Source organism: Panulirus ornatus, chromosome 35 (genome assembly GCF_036320965.1).
Source record: "Panulirus ornatus isolate Po-2019 chromosome 35, ASM3632096v1, whole genome shotgun sequence".
Taxonomy (NCBI): domain Eukaryota; kingdom Metazoa; phylum Arthropoda; class Malacostraca; order Decapoda; family Palinuridae; genus Panulirus; species Panulirus ornatus.
The window spans coordinates 2,000,803-2,018,025 of NC_092258.1; the positions used below are offsets into that span (position 1 = coordinate 2,000,803).

The window sequence follows — 17,223 nt, forward strand, 5'->3', positions numbered from 1 at the left end:
GCTCGCCACGGTCAGTAGCAACGTACTCAGCCCACTGCTTCCGAGAGGCAATCACAGACTAACCGAGACTTGTTATGTATCTGTTTGTGTATTGAGCTCTCACACCACAGGCAACTCTCGTTCACGATCCACGGCAGGAGAGTTTGTCTCTTCCCTTCACTGCCGTAGTCTTACCTATTCATCCTTAACGAAAGATTTTCACCATCCCATTTTCTCCCAGTTCATCTCATCACCTCATTATAACCAGATACTGATCATCCATCTACACCACCTCATCTTCATCATCTACACTTTAACCACTAAGTCTTTACCAACCATCTTCATAATGACGTACTCCCACCTATCCTCTAATCAATCCAACCCCGACCATCCTATCTACATCACCGTCAACGAGACCCATCATCGTAACCTCCTCCGATCTCTCACTACTCCTCCCTCTACCCCTTCAAATCCACCTCCACATATACCCCCCTCACCCTTGGTGCAAGGGAGGTAAGGAGAGACTGCTCAGGGAGATCGAACCATTGTGTTCACCACCACACGAACGACCTCAAGTGTATCTTGTACTTTCTCCCACCGTTAGATCCTTCCCTTCCCTAACTCCCCCACTGTCTCCTGCTCTTCCCTTCCCACCCCCTGCTCACTTCCCATTCCCCGCTCATTTTCCATCCTCACTCCCTTCCTTGACTCTCTTGCCCCGTGCATCTTGCCCGCTGCTGATCCCTTCCCGGCCTCATAGTCATATCCCTGTGAAGCCCTTGCCTCCTTGCCCTTGAACCTCTTCACTGTTCTTGCCCCACCCTCTTACCCCTCACACTCACAGCCCACACCCCTCGTGTTCGCCACGCCTCCACGTCGATTGGGCTATGTTGAGTGCCTCAAGTCCCCACGTGGCGTGTGCTGGGTCACGTCCCTGCGCCCTGCCTCCATATCTACCACGCCTCCTCCGCTCTGATGGGGCCGCCTCGGGAGCCTTAAGGCTCTTGCTGGTGTGTGCTGGCTCACGCCTGCTGACGTGGTAGGACGAAGCAGCTCCTAAGTAGAGATTAAGAAAGGTGAAAGAGGTGTCAAGGAAGGAGAGTGAAAGGTCAAGACTCGAAGAGTATGAGAGTTAATGAAGTAATTACAGAGAGAGAGAGAGAGAAGGGGGGGAGAGAGAAAGAAAGAAAGAGAGGCTAAATTCAAACAACTGGGCCAAGAAGGAGAGTCAAGGGAGGGACACGAGAGGAAGAATGAAAGCGAGGAAGTAAGAAGCAGAGTCAGAAACCTTGAGTGAGAGGTCAGGAAGAGCTACTTAATAGGAAGTGGCCTACACGCGAGTGATAATAAAGTGAGAGAATGAGGGAGGAGAGGGAGGACTTAAGGGGTAAGAGTTCGAGGAAGTAAGTACTAAGTAGATAAAAAGAAGCAAGATTATCTTCTCCTCTTACCTGCAGCTTTTATCTTCCCCTTGATTTATATGCGGCTCTTATCCTCCCACCTGGCTCACCTGCAGTGTTGACCTTCCTGACTTACACGACTGAAATTGTGAGGGTGATGATGATGTGATTGTCGGCGCGGGTAGGAGTGGTGGTGATGATGGTGGAGTAGTTGTAGTTGTAAGTGGGTGAGGGAAAGGTTGTGGTTGTGATGGTGATAAAGGTGAGCGTTGGAGGACATGATAGCTACATTTTTGCTGGTGATGGTGTGGCGTTCTTAGGGAAGGAGGGGTGTGGTGGTAGGTGTAGTGTTGGTGATGTTGGTGATATTGTTGGTGGTGTTGGTGATGCAGAGTTCCTTGGACATGTGAACTGCCTCCTGGCGCCAGGGAGACGTAGTAATTATAGTGAATTTCAATTTCCACCAACAGTAGGAAGGAGACACCCCAGAGTGGACTTATAAGGCAATGTTGGAAAAGATTAAGTGTGGAAACTGATAGATATCGGAGGTCAGAGTGACTCAGGAGGATTGACATTACAGTACCTACACAGGTTTGAATTTCCATTTGGCTGTGCTTCAGTATCTGATCAGCCTTAACCTCTCATGATGGCAGTCCAAATATATCACGTTACTTCGCGGTTAATGATAATAGGTTAATTGTAGACGCGTAAGAAGTCATTTCTCATCGATTTCTATACATCTTTCGCATCAGTTTAATTCTGGCCGATGGTTCTGCCTAAAGCCATGCGTCTTAAGACTGTCCATCTGAGAGGGGAAGCCAGCACCATTACCCACTCCAGAACCTGATGTTTGATTATGGACGTGGTGTTCCCAGGTCCTGGCCAAGAGGAATCAAGCACACCTCTTTCATAACATAGCGGTCCTGGCCCTATAACTTCAAGTCTTCGATCAGTATCGTCATTTGCATGTTGGAGAGTTACTCAATAAGGTTAAGAAGTGGCTCCAACCTGATAACTGGCCAGGGTTATCTTGGTCTCAGCGAGTCTGCTTTCTTGTCTAATATCTTTCTCTTTCTGTTCCACTTCTTTCCTCTCCCTCTTACTTTCATGTAGAACTTCTCGTTTCCTAGTGTGATTTTTGATCCCTCAACAACCATCTAACAATGTCAAGGAAAGAAATGATGATTAAGGGGATGAAGACTTACATTGTCTGACCCTTTGCCATTACAGGTCATGATGAGACGATCAGATAACAAGATTGTTTGTCTCTGATGGGTTCCTGTCTCCCAGAAACTTGCAATGCTCTGCCTCGGTTCACCATCTTCCTAAGTGGTGGAGGGAGTGATAACAGGTGGACCCATTACACCACTCTTCTTCCTACACACCCCAGATATTATCTTGACTCAGACCCCTTGTCCTTAGTGTGCCAGGGATGGGGATTTGTGGGGAGATGATGGGTCTTACGTAATGGGTTGCAGGGAGAGCGATGGGTGGTGGAGATAATGATGGATGGTGCTGATAGTGATGGTCGTGGTGATAGTAGAGATTGTAGGGTAAATTGATGGTGCTGATGCTCCTAGTGGTGGTCTGAGTTGATGGTAGTAGTTGTGGTAGTGTTGGAGGTTGTGTTGGTGGTAGTGGTGGTGGTGCGAGTAAGGGTAGTTGTGGTGGTGGTACTGGATGGTGGTAATGATGGTGATAATGATGGCAGTGATGGTAATCGTAGCGATGGTGGCTGCTGCGCTGTAGTGGGTAGGTAGGTAGGTAGGGGCGCTGCTACTTTCATGGCGTCAATGGTTCCACCGAAGCTGCCACCGTGGGAGAGTGGGCCGGGTCAGGGGTCACATGACCTCCAGGGTCCTGCTGAAGTTAACCACCACCACTGCCACCGTGGATGAGTGGGTCAAGTCACGAAACCACGTAATTATGTTCCTGGCCGCCTGTGTTCGATCTGAGAGGGGGGAAAGGTGGTCAGCCACTGGTGTGGAGTAAGGATGGACATAGTGGTCAGCAGGGAGGGTGGGAAGGGACATAGTGGCTAGCAGGGAGGGTGGGGAGGGACATAGTGGTCAACTGTGGGAGTTGGGGTAGGACATAGAAGCTGGCCATGGGGATGTGTTGGGAAGGTTATAGCATCCAGGTGGCCTCCAGCCTCACTACACTTCTAGATAACTGAACGACGTCGTTGTCGTTTCATTTCCTTGTATAAAACAGCAAATCTGTCGTCTTCTCTTCTCTCTAACACCTCACAACATCTTTTTTTTTAAAAAAAAACGGCAAATTCATCCCAGCACATTCTCATGGCTCCTCCAACCCCTCATAAAAAGAGACAGATCCACCACACCTCACGATCATATCCCTCCTCAGTTAAACGACTCAGTCGTCGTTCCTCACACCTGTCGGGTGGCTGATGGATTCGCGACCCAGGAAAATCCATCACCTTGTATCGTCTGCACACATAATACAATGACAAAGTTCCAGTGTCACTGTATGTGGCATAACATGATCATATACATGGTGCCCATCGACAGACTCTCTCACATTTAGTTGATTAAACCAATTAAACCTTGACACGTTGCTGAAGACCCGAGTTATTACACACGGATCTAAAATTATATTGAAGATGTAATTATCTTGCCTGCATAAAGAAGTGGCCTTCCCTTTTATAGTTTACGACAATTATACAATCATAATAAAATCATTAGAAGCACACTTATATATATATATATATATATATATATATATATATATATATATATATATATATATATATATATATATATATAGATATATAGATAGATAGATAGATAGATAGATAGATAGATAGATAGATAGATAGATATAGTTTTCAATTAACTTTTTGGTATAGTAATCAGCAAACTAGTTTTTCAATGATTTTACGACATAAAAGCGAGAGAGGGGGAGGTAAATGAGAGAAAGGTTTCATATACTTATAAGTAATAATGTACATCATAAACATCCGAAATGGATTTTCCTAATTAACATTTTCACAAGAACTGTAAAAACCTGTTTTATCACCCCGGAAAAAACTAAACCCAGTTCTTGTGACCTTAAACCGTTAAACCTGATAAAAGCGAGTAAGTTTCCGGTCTAACCAGGTGAACAGGTTGTGGGGAGAGGAAGCTCGTGTCCTGGGGTGAGGGGTGGAAGATCTGGGGTGGTCAAGATGCTCAGGTGTCGGGGTCTGGTGCTTGAGATGACTGAACGGAGGACGATGAATGATGATTATTCCACTCCCCAGGTGGACCAGGGCTCTCCTCCACACTGCAGGTGGACTTCCACACTCCACCTGCACCAAACACTTACTCTCAGATCAACACTTTACACTTACACAGGATAGAGTCATCCACGTTTCTCCGTATCACTGCTTTTCTGGGAACAGACCAGACTTCTGTCTGCCGTTATGTTGTGTGTTCATACATGATAATGTATTATATATCCCTCTAGTACATGAGAGTTAGTGCTTTATGTAGCTGATCATCCTGGCCTTATCAATGTTGACATCTTCCTTGCTGAAGTTAATATATTAGCTGACAACTGGGATGAAAAACTTTTACCCAACCAAAGAATTATGATAATTTTCTTATGTATAAGAGAGAGAGAGAGAGAGAGAGAGAGAGAGAGAGAGAGAGAGAGAGAGAGAGAGAGAGAGAGAGAGAGCATAATTATCTGCTCTTCAGTAATAATACATTTTCTACATCCCAAAAGGACCTGTTCTAATAGACAGATGCACAAGAACCAACACAATGCATCACTCAGGCACTTAAAGCCAACAAAACCCAACTTTCTTGATCGCTCGGCGTTAAACCTCATAAAACCGGGCAACTGTCCCGTGCTACAAGGTCAGGCTCGTGAGGGAGATTGAGGGTGTGATTTTGGAGGGGAGGAAGACGAACAGGTTTTGGAGGGGAGATTGTGGAAGGAGTGTCAGAGGGAGAGAGAATGATCTTGAAGAGGTGTAGAAAAATACAAAGTTGGAGAGAGGGAGTGTGGTCTTGTAGAACTGCAGGGGAGGTGTTGAAATGGTGGTGGTGGTGGGGGGGAGTTTTCTTTGAAGGAGTAGGAGAGAGTCCTAGGATAAAGAGTGTGTTTAGAGGGGATGGGAGACGGGTCCTATAACAGTTTAGGGAAAGACGACTGTGGAATCAGGATATCGATAGACAGGATTCGACAGAATGACACAAGGATATCGTCCCACTTCGCCCAGAGGAATCGTTGTGTACAGACGCCGTCGCATCCCTTCAAGTCGCCCGAGGGACAGGGCTGTTCTCCTCCTCTCATGAGAAAAAGCAGCATCATGAGGTGATGGATCAGCCAGTTACTCAAGTTAACAGTTGCATCAATCTTACTTAAGCTTGCTACTTTCTCCCCACACTTGAGGTGGACCGAATGTTGCTGGTCCATATTGCAAATGGACCACCAGCGTCTTTACTTTTTTCTAACAATTACTTGAATTAAAACTGCTCTTCGTCTACCGGGTACTTCAGCATTAATCTTTCATAAACAGGACGTCTGGTCAGTACTATTCCCTGCACCCTAGATGGGACCAGATCTATATCCTACAGCACAGGTGGACCAGCATCCGAAACTCTCTCCACATTCCATGTGGATAAACGCTATCCACCAGTGAAGGTGGAGGAGAGCTACTCGCCGGTATCATCCACAAAACCAGCTTCGTTTTCCATATCCCAGGTGGACCGGCCTTATTTCCCTTGGGCCAGGTGGAGCAACTGTATCATCCACATCTCAAGTGGACCAGCCTCAACTTTCACATTCATGACACATGGGCCGACACTCTCCTCTACACCACAGAACTAAACATGTCTTTGTGGAGACAATGCCAACATGGCAGCAACACTGCAGTTGTCTGTGGACTGCACGACTGTCATCACTAGGCGGTCGGACTCTGTAAATGAGGCGCCATTAACAGAACCAGATCTGAGCATCGTTTTGAAGGTAAATCATGATGGCATGTAACAGTAAATTGCCTTAGAGGACATTTCCTAATACATCTTCCTCTCAATCCACAGCCCAGGTCGTGTAACTCAAAATGTTAATTGCTTGAGAAGTGATTATTCTTATCTCACTAGCCATTTTGATGTGGCTCGTTATTACATGATGGATTCTCTAAAGGTTCTCGAACTCGGCTGTCTGTACAAATAGGAATGAAAGGCTTTAACGCTGCAATCTTCCTTGGCTCGTCCATCATAAAGTGAATTTCGAGTCAAAAATTGCCATTGACCGGTATACTTTCCAGGCTAAGAGAGAAATAAACCTGAAGATTTTCCGGTTCTCCAGGAACCGTTAGCTGAATCGCCGTTCAGAAGAGAGAGTGCAAATTGATGTACGAGATACTGCAAAGTTTCATGAGGTATTGGATGGTTAATAAACCATGGCACGAGGGAAAAAAAAGGTAGAACGGGAAACTCCACTTATTTCAGAACAAGAAGTCGAAGAGAAACCAAATCAGAAGTTAAATCATAATACAGTTGCCTTGACCTATTTACTTGTTTAAAGATGGTAAAAGTATCAACAAGTAAGGATAAAAGAGATTGAATTCTGGGTGAGATCGGTTCTTAATGCATGGGATAAAATGGGTTTGGATCATGAATTGTTATAAATTTTGGATCCTATAATCAGGGTGGGACTTAGATCGTGCAGACTGACCTGAACCTTGAGAGCAATTTTGGTCCTAAAACCTTAATTTTGGACGACTCAGAATCGAGAGCTAACATTGTGCTTGTGTCCTGGCAAAGGATGGGTCATGGATCCTGAAAGTAAGACAGAGCCGGAGTGGAAGAAAGAGTCTAGATTCTAGATTACAGCCAATGTCTAGAGTAAGAAAGATTTGATTCCAAAGTAAGCAAGTCCCTGGAACAGAAGAAGAATCGAAAGCCTCTATGGTGAGTGTCTGAAATGAGGACAGCACTTGAGTCTTGAAAGACAAGAAACACTTGAATCCTCGAACACAGATGGAGCTTAAATCCACACATGGGACGAGGCCTGGATCTTAGACGTAGAGAGAAACGAATCCTGGAATCAATGCAGAACTTGTATCCACTGATCTACGTGTCCTGGATCTTTATAAACTAAAGATTCTTTAACTGGAATAGGATTTGTATCACGAAACCAAAGATAAAGCCTAGACCAAGCAGTGATAATGGCTCCCTGAGAGAAGGCAGAACCTGGAATCATGGCACGAAGACAAAGTCCAGGTCATGTTGTATGAAGATTGCCTGGAGTGTAAGAAAAAAAAAAACTCTGGAGTGAAGTTTGCCAGTAATGACTACAGTGCCGGGATTTACCACACATAATCGAGAGACGAGTTGATTCTGGACTGAGACGTAGACAATGCTCACACATTGAAAATGAAACCAAGATCTCTGACCTGGTAAGGACTAATTGGATCTTGGTCAAAGAAAAGACTGCCAGTGATGACCTGACCTGGAACTTGATATAGAGAAGGTTAGGGGTGGGGGACCGGATCCCAGAGTGAGGACGATGTCTGGATCACGGGATGACATCGGAGCTTCGATCCTGAGGTTCAGGTAGAGATGAATCATGAAGTAAGGAGGAGCGTGGATCGTGGGCTGGTGATGGTGAGGCCCGGTCCACGTAATGGGAACGTGACCTTGATACAAGAGTCGATACCTTCCTCCTGAAACACAGACTCAGAGATGGTTCGATTTCTGATCCAAACCTTAAATTGGTTCATAATATGCTGACAGAACCTGAGTCATTAGGTGAAGACAGGCCTACGCTGAGGATAAGACCTGGATGAAGAGATACTCAGGCTGCTGGAGTGAAGACGGAGTCTGGAACGGGAATGAAACAAATAATGGAATGAAGATGGAATTTAGATGTTGGTTTGAGGATGAGGTCTGGAATAGTGAATGATTTGTACATTAGAATGACAGTAGTGTACTGGAAAAAGGACTGGAGAGCAGACGGCTCCTGAAGCCTTAGCGGAGTGAAATTTTGGCGATTGGTCTGACGAAGGCAACTGGATATTGGAGTGAAGACTGTTCCAGGAGTATCAAACACAAGGTACTGGAGCCGTGAATAATGATGGATTATACACCGAAATGATGATTAGGCGAGAAATTATGACGCAGTCTGGAAATGAAAAACAGAAAAAAAGTATTTCTGGAACAACAAGACCTGGGGTAGCAACACGGCCAGGCAGGCTGGACCTCGGCCAGGGACGTGGCTGGAACTATGGAAGGTGAAGTGTGTCCGCTGTGGTCGGGTCGGCAGGTGAACCTCGCTTAGTGAAACTTGCGAGTGTGACGCAGCGCACGCTACTTTCACCAAGAGAGAGAGAGAGAGAGAGAGAGAGAGAGAGAGAGAGAGAGAGAGAGAGAGAGAGAGAGATTAACGAAGTTTAACGTAAGAGTGACAGAGAGATGGGAAGGAACAAGCATAAATGACACACACAGCAGCTGAGAAAAAGTATATAACGAAAAGAAATTTGAATAAATTAATAAGATACTCAAATGTAGAACAAGAGATGATTACGTGAACAGCAACATGGAGGCGACAAGTATAGGGTCACAGAGACGAAGATATTGCCCGAAGTGGACACTTTCTAGATCACAACAGAAAATGAATTTTATAAGTTTAGGAAATCTATAAACTCAGTTGCGACAAATCACCAGACACGTGGCATAAAACATCATAGGTAAAGTGGACGTCGCTGGAAAACACCAGAGGTAAGGCATCATAGAACACTGCAGATATGCAGTGTAATATGATCAGATTAATTTGAATGATTCCTATTTCTATATGGTACAGTTTGTGAGATGTTAATGATAAGGTTATTGATAAAAGTGAATACACTGAGGTGACGAATAAACATCTTAAAAACAGTAAGGGATTTGCTGATCGTTTTCTTCCGTTTTTCTTAATTCAAAACACATTTGAAGACGATGGTACGACCTTTGAACACGATGGTACGACCTTTGAATACGACGGTACGACCTTTGAACACGATAGTACAACCTTTGAACACGAAGGTAAGATTTTCGAGCACGACTGTACGACCAACATACCCGAGTCTTACAGTCGTACTTAAGGGACTGTATCGTCGTTTTCAAAGGTCGTAGCGTCGAAATAAAGGGTCGTACCGTCGTCCTCATGGGTCGTACCGTTGTGCATAAGCGTCGTACTGTCGTGCTCAAGGGATTAATCCGAGAAACCATTATGGACTCACCCACGACTGCATCTGACGGCATGGCTACCTATACAGCCTTCACTGCTGCTCCCTCTCCCGCTGCTCCCTATCCCGCTGCTCCCTCTCCCGCTGCTCCCTCTCCTGCCTCAACACACACGCAGACCACTCCCGGTAATGACCGTTCGTGTGGTAGTTCTTGCTGTAGACAAGGCTGGTATTTCTTTAGTCTAAATCTTCCTTTTGTTGGTGCTGCTGTTTCAGAGGATGGCGACTCAAGCGCTGCTCTTCTCCTGTAATGTTGTGGTGATGTATACAAGCGCCGGACTCATTAAGCATTGTTTTCAAACCTGTTCCCCTTGCTTGGGAAATTGCCCGGTCAGGGGGTCGAACCCGAGCCTTTAAATTCATATAGAAATGCAACGAGTTGCCACTCCTGGCCTGGTCTGGCGCATGCTAACCTAGACGCAAGTAATTAAGCTTTTTATTGTCTTTAGAATAAGCTAAGCTGGCTCCTCATTAACATTCTAGTTCCATGACCTCTTTTGTCCTTGATTGACACAGGTTTTAAGGAAGAGTTTTTGACATGAGAGAATCATCTCACACGTTACCTTCGTGGATGAGAAATTACTATCATTTCTCATTAGAAATATTAAGACTGTGTTATACGATCCAATAAATTCATATGATGATGATAATAATGGGTTTGAGGACTGATAATGCAAGATGACCACATAACCTCGATACATTACATTAAAGACATATCATTATTCAGGAATTAATACCACAAATTACAAAGTTCTGTATTGTGTTACAGTGTTGAGCCATGAAGTTATGATACTGGGAAGTGTAAGAGTCTGAGAGTTACTGATGCTACAATAGACTGGTCGGGTCCAATAGGCAACTCTCTGTTTACTCAGGTAAAATGACCCTTTATACAACCCCAGTGGTGTCCATTGATCCATAACCCCAAGGTGACTCCCACTGTGGTACTGCCACCACTTACCACACGCCACCCACCGCATGCCACTCACGTTCTGTAGCCCACTACAGACACCCCACTACACGCCATCTACCTACACCCAAACCACTACACACCACCTGTTACACGTCTGGTCACCCAGCACACCTTCCCTTGCGCAGGATGCGCCCGCTGCTGGTCACCCAGGGTTGTAGCGAGATGTGCATCCTGGAAGTCGTCCAGTCTCTAGCGAAACCTGTGTGCACTACGGACCATCACTGGAGTGTAGGAATGAATGCTCACACTTGAGGCTTTCCAAGTGGTGTAGTGGAGCGTGCCTACAGTGCTCTGCAGGTGATCCGGGACATGTAGAAGCGTTTGCACATACCGCTGCTTGCCTAAAGCACGTGAGAGGATGTGCACACCCGAGACGTTCATCGAGCAGTGTATGAATCCTGAAGGATGCATCGGGCATGTAGCTTCCTATAAAGTGTCCATAGGGCGTGTAGCAAGGGGCGCACATCCTGCAGGATATACAGTGAGTGTGGAGGAAGGTGTGTGCATCCTGAAGGCCAGCAGAATGGGTGGGCAGGGGAGGTGATGGTCGTGGATTATGGCCTAGGCAGCGACCCGTGACAGCAACTGGGGAGAGGTCGCCTCCTGTGGATCCACACACATCCAGCGCCTGGAGAGTTCCTGCTGGGGAAGAGGTCCTCTTTGTGAAGTGCTTGGGGATGTCTAACCAGAGGGCGCTAATTGGTGGTGTAGTGAGAGGGGAAAGTCTTGCTGGAAGGTACTAATAAAGGGTTTTAGGAATGGTCCTTCTTACGGTAAGGATGTTACTGATGCTTGGGCCTGAGGCCTTGATGATGGTCATTCCTGGTGAACTGTGGCCTTAATGGAGAGGCGGCCTCTTGCCTCCCTGGCCCAGGACCCCACCACTAAATTGCATCACTGGTTCAACCATTACGACGACCATCAGTTCACGCCACCGTGGATATAACTCCCGTCGGTCAGCATCTAATAACGACGATGAAAGCGAAGTACACATGAGTACGTGGAAGAGCCAGATAACGTAAGGTCTGATAACCCTATAACGAAAATTAGGAAATTACGTCAATGAGGAGCGTAAGGTACATCCCTCGGAAGAAAAGGGTTAAAGATAGTGTACTGATGAAGAACAGGGAGATGTGCGCAACAGCAACAAGGCAGAAGGAACAGGGAAATACATTGATGAACATCATATAAAGAAAATGATCATGGTTGATGTTGGGGTCAGTGAATGGCTTTGATAAATGTTGCTTTTCATGCAATAATGTTTTGATGATGCAGCAGAGGTATGTCCTCTTCTTCCACTACTCTCTCTCTCTCTCTCTCTCTCTCTCTCTCTCTCTCTCTCTCTCTCTCTCTCTCTCTCTCTCTCTCTCTCTCTATTTTATGAGCAGTAAATCAAGTTAATAGCTCGGCAAGTAAATTCTTGGAAAACGCCAGCGGTTTATCCCACTGATCCTCTTAAAAATGCTTCCATCATCTTTATTATTCATTAAACGCAAAACACACCAGCTATCTGGTCTGCCATCTTTGGCGAAAACTTACTGACCCGGAATTAGTTTGTGTGATTTATTCCTTGATGACCTGCTGAACGAGGCCCTGCCTAAGGGCAAACATCTAAACGAGGACCTGATTAATGATGACCTGGTGAACGGACCTGCTGAACGGCAACCTGTCAAACGAAGACCTGCTTAACGGCGACCTGTTTAACGACAAATTACTGTAGGTGACCTGCTTAAAAACTATCCGTTTAACGAGGCTCTACTTAACGACGACTGGCTTAACGAAGACCACTTGGCTGGCTCTCTGCCTAAACAGCAAATGCTTGAAATACCTGCAGTGCAGGCAACCCTGTGCACGAGTCTAGAAGACTCATTTATTTCCAGTTTGTGGAGTTGGCTTCAACCACCAAGCCACCACCAGTCCTGTTCAACTTGTTGCCAAGAGAGTCCAATCCCACTCCTGGTTGTTAGAGAGGAATCCAGTCCCATCCCTGGCCCTTAGAGAGTCTAGCCCTGTTCTTGGCTGTTAAAGAGTCCAGTGCCATCTCTGGCTGTTAGGATGCCATCTATCGCCGATGGTCCTGAAGTCTGATTTTATAAGACTTACGATGTGGTCGTGGTAGACGGGAGGGTGATCATGGAGGCGTATGGGTAAGCTTTATCAAAGATGGCGGGTCCCACAGTGTGTATAGAACCATCGAGTAACAAATTCATTGTTACGTCTGGACATGTTTCACTCATCATGATTCCAGACATTCATGTTGACTTATAAAAACAAACACACACAAAGTGACTCACACATACACATGCAAACAAACACAATATATATATATATATATATATATATATATATATATATATATATATATATATATATATATATATAATATATTTATATATAAATATAATCACATTCAAGGAATATATGCTATAGTCAAACGTGCATCATCATGTATGTCACATTAAGATATATCACAGTAAAAGTAAAACATAAGAATCCTACCTGGTTATTTTACCGTGGAAATGAATGAGATACGAGTGAAGATGCACGTTAATATAAGCTCAGTGTACGAGGGCGTAAAGTACAGCCGGATGCAATTACCGTACGAGGTACCCGAGGCTACGTACGGTAGTTTTGTTTTGGCTCTCGGTGCATGGAGGGTGTGTGTGGGAAGCTCACTGTGATTTCACCACTTACCATGATCCCTAGCCTCCAGCAACATCGTAATATGTAAGTAATAAGACCTTACGATATTGTATGAGGCATTAATAGAATCTTTGAGTCTGGAAATAAGAAGGAAAAAGTGAAGTTCCACGAGTTGTTTTCTCCCGGGGGCTTTTAGCATGACGAGGCTAACGTCAGGGAGGCGAGTCATCGTACATCCGTCCTTGAGTCATCGTCAGCAAGGTGTGACAGGGAGTGTTTGTCACCAGAGTGTTTGATGGTATTGCTTTCCTCGCCTCACAGGTACAAATCATGAGTTTCCACTTAGCGGAGGATTAGGTTATCTTAATTCGACTGTGGTTCTCGTAGCAGAGCCAATGACGTCGTGTCGTACAGAGGTTCCTCCAGTCTCCGGATCAGCAGAGCGAATGGCAACCCGTCTTTCAAAGGATCTCTCAACATCATACCACAGACAGAGCCATTGACAGCCTTTCTTACAAAGGCTGCCAATAGTAAAGTCAATGACATCCCGTCTAACAACGTATGTTCCAATATCAGTGCCTCAGCAGAGTCAATGACCGCCCATCTCACAAAGGCTACCACCAGCAGAGCCAGTGACAGCCCGTCTATCAACGTAACTTCCAATATCATTGCCACCAACAGAGCCAATAATATCCCATTTCACAGAGGCTCATCCAATTTCCTGCCACCAACAGAGCCAATGACAGCCCGTCTTACGGAAGAACAACCTCCTCCCAACCCTACCCCCCCCATCGGAGCGGCCTGAGAAGCCCTACTTGCATAGCTGAAGCTAAGCTAAAAGTGAAGCGTCCCTGGGGAGCAGCTCAGAGGGACATGGATTATGAGAAGATCATATTTGACTCGTCTCATCCACCACACACTGGGTCGGCAAGACACCACACATCTGTTTCTGTAGAACGTTCACCACACTGTATTGCCTGGGAGCCACTCACAACACAGTGAGTCACTCGGTGCCGAAAAACAAGTGAAACAGACTTAGTTACATGAATTACTCCGACCATACTACCCCTCAGTGCTACCCAGACATGCTAATCCTTTTACAGTGTCGATTTTCCGGTAATTCCAGCTCTTGCTGATTATAATTGCAAATTCTCTTTAGCAAAACAATCGTCCACACCGCTAGTTAGCGTTGGCAAACCCAGGCTGGAGACTCGCCATAGTGGCGTACACAAGGTCTGTTTGCTGGGGCCTTCGAAATCTTAATGTGTTACTTTGTTGACTTCTGAAATTATTTGAGCAACAATGTTTACTGAGGATTATTTCTGTATTGTTCTACAGAGATCATAAAAGTTGACTCCAAAAACAGTTTCGTGTACTTTATGCGGTACCTGGGGATGCGAGAGTAATCCCTGTGTGATCATCACATAAGATTAATCACCAGAGTATAATCATAGAATGTTGAAGTCCCTTCCTACATAGCCTCTCTAACTTTATCCTTAACTACAGCTGTATGATACAGCTGTAGGGGTGAAGATTATTCGTGTGTATTAATATCTTACTTGTATACAACTGGCTTACACTCACTAGCTCAGTACTACTGTGTTGTGTACAAATGGATTTACTTTATCTTTCAGTACACAAGACACCACGACCTTGACCTCTGACCCGACGTCAAAAGGTTAATTCCTCGTGGAGCACGACGCTACGACCCTTGTGCGCGGAGGTACGACCCTTTCGCAAGATGTTACGACCCTTAAGCACAACGGTATGAATTTCGAACACGACGAGACGACTCCTCATCACGATGGGACGACCCTTGAGCAAAAAGGGACGACTCTCAGGTATGATAACCTGGTATTACTCTGGTGTTTCCTGGATAATCCAGAACCACACATGATAACCCAAGATGAGGGAGGGGGTGAAGACAAGCCTGGATAACCCTCCCAGGGTTCGTCTCACTTCCCTCCCACCTTCTCCCCCACCTCCCCTCCCATCTACCCTCCCATCTTCCCCTCCACCATCCTTCCCACCTACCCAACTACCCTCCCCTCCTTCCCTCTCATCTCCCCTCCCATCATCCTTCCCACCCTCCCAACTTCCACCAGTCCTTCCTACTACCTACCTACTTACCCTCCCACCTTCCCTCCCATCTTCCCTCCCACCTACCCTCCTGTGCCACTCGCCCACGGACCTGCCTGGCGGCATTCCATGACCAAAAGTGGCGGGAGCAGCGAGGCCATGAGGGCCCCGTCACGCTGGCCGACCCTCCCTCTGCTGGGGTGATGAATGGTGGGGTGATGGGGAGGGCAGTAGAGTGAGGGGATGATAGTGGGGTGAGGGGAAGGATAATGAGGTGAGGAGGATGGTTTTAGGGTGAGGAGGGTGTGTGATGGGGTGACAGCGAGGATAATGAGGTGAGAGGGAGGACAGTGGGGTGAAAGAGTGGATAGTTGGGTGATGGGGAGGATGGTGGGGTGAGATGGAGAACTGTGAGGTGATGGGAGCTGGTTGGTTAAGGAGGAGGATAATGGTATAAAGATGGGGATGGTGGGGTGCGGGGAAGGAAGATGGCGAGGTGAGGGGTGGATGGTAGGTTGGGGAGAGGAAGGCGGGGTAAAGGGAGGATAGTGGGGAGAGGGGAGGATAGTAGTAGATGAGGGGAGGATAAATCAGTTGTCTGAATGTCTCCTTAATCACCTCCATAATAGATCGCTTGAAGTATGATATGATATAAACATACGAGAATAATACACGAGGGTATACCATATTTCATATTGTATTATTACTGTATTAATGTATTATTACTGTAGTACTGTTGTTATGGATTTCTGATCACTGTATTACTGGTGTTATACATTATACACGACACAAGGCCTATCGGCAACACTGGCTTCCATCTGAGGACACACCAACATGTTTATGTTGGTGTCATAACACGTGTGTCTCCGAGGTGTGGAGGACGAACCTCTGGCCTGGTCAACACTGGTCCTGAGCCGGTCTTGGGAGGTTTGCTCGATCCCAGGGGAGTGGTGGAGGACGGAGGTGTCGGGCCACTTTGTGGGTGTGGGAGTTAACATGGACGTCTCCCGTTTAGACATGGCCTTGAATATGTCCAGACTGGCGTGAGGGGCGTGAGAGATGCCTTATGCTGACCTGATAACATAAGACATCACTGTGTGTGTGTGTGTGTGTGTGTGTGTGTGTGTGTGTGTGTGTGTGTGTGTGTGTATGTGTGTGTGTGTGTGTGTGCGTATGTGTGTGTGTGTGTGTGTGTGTATGTGTGTGTGTGTGGCTGTCTGTCTGTCTGTCTGTCTGCGTCTCTGTGGACGGCAACCATCAGGATATTGCGAGGGACAGAGAGTCGTTCAATGGTAGTGACGTGTCCAAAGAATGCTGATTCAAAGTGCACACTTGACGAGCCCTTGCCAAACAGTAGGGAACCAGCATTCCACATTCGCCCCAGGACTGCTGTCTTTTCCCACTTACCTTAAACAGCTTAACACATTCAGCCTCCATAGCCAGCACATACACAGGACCCGGGCCGATCCCTGGGCAAACTCTCACCCAGCAGCTGAGCTCCATCCATTTAATCGTTTTGTAGATTATTAAGACAGATTGTTTACTGGGACAGACGAGGTGTCCTTCTGTATGTTTACCTAACGTGATGTAGTTGCTCATTATGCACTCCTTCACCTGCTAGCGCGTGAGACAGACTATGACTCCCTTTTTATCTCCTCCTTTGCTTTATTAAACAATTTGCACGTCGGCCAAGCGTGACCTAAACGTGACGCAGATGTTTGGAGAACAGAGGAGCTGCAGAGAAAAAACTGGAACCAGTACACTGAGGAGGGTGGCTGTTCTGTATACCTCCCCTCCATTACACGGGAGAGGGTGGCTGTTCCATATACCTCCCTTGCTATTCCTTCTCCTCCCTGAACCTTTTCCTTTTTATATAATCTTCCTATCAGTTCCCTTCCTCCCGACCTTCTGCC

General features: G+C 46.2%; 1 long non-coding RNA gene across 1 annotated transcript in view; it reads left to right on the forward strand.

Moving 5' to 3' along the window:
- LOC139760223 (uncharacterized) overlaps window positions 1–17,223 on the forward strand; it is a 121,649-nt gene that overhangs the window by 80,416 nt on the left and 24,010 nt on the right. The window contains exon 3 of the long non-coding RNA XR_011715279.1: window positions 14,866–15,072. This is a non-coding gene — a long non-coding RNA (uncharacterized lncRNA). The remainder of the gene's footprint in view (window positions 1–14,865; window positions 15,073–17,223) is intronic.